Source organism: Arachis ipaensis, chromosome B10 (genome assembly GCF_000816755.2).
Source record: "Arachis ipaensis cultivar K30076 chromosome B10, Araip1.1, whole genome shotgun sequence".
NCBI lineage: Eukaryota > Viridiplantae > Streptophyta > Magnoliopsida > Fabales > Fabaceae > Arachis > Arachis ipaensis.
In genome coordinates, this window is record NC_029794.2 from 112,320,173 (window position 1) to 112,324,089 (window position 3,917).

Genomic DNA, 3,917 nt, shown 5'->3' on the forward strand with positions numbered 1-3,917 from the left:
CCCCACCTAAACACCACACACGCTGAAACAAAGAGAGGAGAACTGGAGAAGGGGGAAAGTGTGAAACCCTTGCTCCTATTCATTCCTAACTTTCATTGATCATAACTTTTGATCCGGAGCTCCAATTGACGCATCGTTTGCGGCCACGCGACCGCAGCGTCGAGCTCTACAAAACCCACACCAAGATTCTTGAGGTAAGCCACGTTTCACCTCTGTTCTCTCAGCTTTGATTTTCGAAAATCTTGGACAAAAATGTGGAAATTGTGAGTTCCTTTGTGTTATAGGATCACATTAACTTGAGGAGAAGGCTTGTTCTTACTCCCTTGATCCTTGGGTAAGGTAAGGAATTTCAAACCCCAGTGAAAATGTTAAATTTGAGGTGTTGGGTATTGAGTTATTGTGTATTGATGTGATATTATGGCTTAGACATTATATATGTGTGCATTGGTCCTTGATTGGTGATTTTGGAAAATTTGGAAAGGAGCTTTGTGTTAGAAAAATCTGTTGATGGAGTTTGGAAACCTTGGAAGGTTGATATTAGAGGTGTTCCGAGTGGAACGAAAATCGACCAAGGTATAGTTTTGGTTTTCTGTATCTAAAATGTAATGTGGTGTGAAAACGTCGACTAGTGGCCTTAGGATAGGATTTCGAAATAATGAGGTAGTTGATGAATGATGTAAATTGTGTTGTTATGCATGAACTTGGTAGGTTGTGATATGTTGATATATTTGATGAATGAATTGGATTGAGATAGATACATGGATTGATATCTTTGTTGATGAAAAGGTTGAAGCTCTTGTTGATGAGCATGTTTTTGGAGTATGATATTGACATGTGAAAATATATGGTAATTAGTGAATTTGAATGTTGATTGAAAATTGAAGTATGAAATGTTGATTATGATGTGGAATTTGTTGAATTGAGATTTAGTTAAATGAAGGACAATTTGGGGGGGGGGTTGATAATTGAATGAGTGGATGGAAGTATTGGTATTGAAACTGAGTTTGGCTGGTTTTTGAATGAGTTTGGTAAGTGTATGTTTTTAAATGGGGAGTTTATGAGTTTTGGTGAAAATGGAATTTTGATGAACTTCAAGTCTTAACGGATCATATCTTGAGTTATTGTTTTCGGAATTTGATGTTTTTATATCAATTGAAAGATAATTTCATAAGCTTTAAAATGGTTTAAACTTGGTTGAAATCTGAATTTTGTGAAAGGAGATATGATCGTTGGAAGTTCGGGCCAAAAAAATCTTAATTCTACAACTTCTGCAGAATTTGTGATTTATGGGTTGTGTGCGTACACACAGCCCTGTGCGCACGCACACCCCGCGGAATTTTGAGCCTGTGCGCATACACAGCCCTGTGCGTACGCACACGCAGGAACGGGGCTGCTGCTAGGAGCGCTAGCACGCTCTATGCTCGCGCATGGCCAAGGGAGTCTCGCGAGCTGTGCATACACACAGATATGTGCGCGCACACACGTTTAAAAATGCTTCTAGGCGTGCGCACGCACACCCCTGTGCGTACGCACGCGACCCGGTTCTTTTCTAAAGCTATTTGTTTTAAGTCTTTCACATTTCCAACAAGCTTGTAGCCTTCCGAGATGTTATTTCATACTTATAAACCCCCAATTTCATCTTCTAAATCTTAAATTAATGTAAAATGCCTATTGAATGAGAGTAAGCTAGGAAAAAGGGTAACTTGTGGAGGAAGAAAGGGGATATTATGATGAGTATAATGAAAGATGATGATATGAGTTGTTGAGGGGTATGGTAGAGTGCTGTATATGATATGAGCCAAATGGCTAAGTATAATATGAGTCGAATGACGGTGTGTGATGATGATTATGGCTGGGTATGAGATTATGATTTGTAAGCCAGATAGCTGAGATGAATGTTGATATATGGCCGTGATTTATATGCATATATGCTTAATTATGATTATTGGGATTGTTGCATTCCACCTATCGGAGATACGAGTTTTCTTGGGTGAAAGCAGTGGCTAGCCACCATGTGCTCCAGGTGGAGACTCGATACTCTGCTGACCCTATGTCGTAAGTATGGCCAGACACTATGAAAGTTTCGGATGAGCTCGCCCCCGTAGACATACACCAATGAGGGTGTTGGATATATATGAATTTATGATTTATGTTGAGAATAACTCGAGTTGGGGATGCACGACAGAGGGACAGTCCAATGGTTAGCTACCAGGACTTGTCGGGTTGGCTTTATAACCGACAGATGAGACTCATCAGCCACTAGGACAGGCATGTATCATACGCATTATATGTGATTTGTTTGGATTGCCTAATTGACTGCATCATTACTTGCTAATTGCCTAATTGTCTTATTTGCTTCCTACTTGTGCATCTCTTTGCTTGATATAATTGTGCTTGCATATTGAATCACTTTTGGCGGTTGGGAGGTTTGCAGAATTTGGAAAGGGGATATTTAGTTAGTCTAAAGATTTTTAAGTTAGTCGCCTGTTTTTATTCTCATGGTTTAGTTATATTTCATACGCTTTGATTATATATGGAAGTTCTAGGATTGCCTTCGGCTTTCCTAGGACATTACATGTTAGATATTTAGCCACTGTTACCATGCTGAGAACCTCTGGTTCTCACCTATGCGAATTTTGTGGTTTTCGGATGCAGGACGTGAGGCTCCTCGCTGAGACATGCTGGAGACTTCCTTTTGGCGGAGATCCTTGTATCTTGTGATTTTATTTTGATTATTATATACTTGTTTAGATATTTACATTCTCCACTGTATATGTATTTTGTATTATCTCCTCTTAGAGGTTATTTTGGAGAAATAGGTCTTGTATATTACCTTTTGGGTTCTTTTGGGATTACCTCACATATATGTATATATTTACTTATATGCTCGGGCCGGTTATCTTCACAGGCCAAGTCCCGAGTCTTGATATATGTATTTTGGCACTCTTTTGTATATCTCCTAGCATCAGCCTACTCTTTATCTGTTTTATTTACGTTATCGATCGGAGTGTTGCACGTTTTAATTTAACGGTTTTGATTTACTCCCATTTTTCTTCAAAGGCTCCTAGTTACAAATCTTTTCACACTACTATACGTAATAAATTTTATTTTTAGATGTCGTAATATCTCGCCACTTCTGTTTTATGACTTAAGCATAAGACTCTGTGTGGTAGGGTGTTACAATAATCGTGTTATGCACCTGATAAAATTGAAATTATAATTTTAAGTTGTTTTGTTAAAATTGATTTGAATTATAATCATTAGATTAATAAAAAAGTAACATGTTTTGCGTTGTTTGTTTTTTCTTAATCTGGTATTAAGTGTATCAACTCTAATATAGTTATTAATCGTTTTTATTAATCTACTCTAATAGCGAGCACGTGGCGGCGCGACGGGTTTGTTCTTTATGTCATTGAATAGCCGCTAGGTTTGTTCACTTATTTGGATTTAGGGTTGTTTGTGAGATTGGTTGTAACAAATAGCAATTAGACCCCAATTATGATGAGATTTATGATCCTAGTAAGAGAAAGAGGGAAATTGCTAGGTAGATCTATAAAAGTAGGTGAGGTAGTTAAATAGATTGGTTAGTAAGTTCTTTGTTGTGATTGTGTTTGGAGCTGGGTTAAATGGGTTGTGCTTGAGTTTGTATTTGTAATATCTATTTAGTTTAATTTTTATTTTTATCATATGTTACAGTTAATTTTAAAATATTTATTTAATATACCATGTGCTAATACTAAAAGTATTTTTTAAAAAGATATATACGTAAAATAGATATAATATGATTCAAGATATAACATAAATAAATATATTAAATAAAAAGTTAAACCAATATGCTTACCAATGTATTTGTTAAATTTTGCAAATTAGAAAATAAATATGTATTCAGTTGTTTGGTGATCACGTAGATAATTAAG

General features: G+C 36.5%; 1 long non-coding RNA gene across 1 annotated transcript; it reads left to right on the plus strand.

Annotated features, from left to right (window-relative positions):
• Positions 203–2,955, plus strand: LOC110268168. Its single transcript, XR_002356268.1, has 2 exons — positions 203–339; positions 2,656–2,955. It is a non-coding gene; the product is annotated as an uncharacterized LOC110268168 (long non-coding RNA).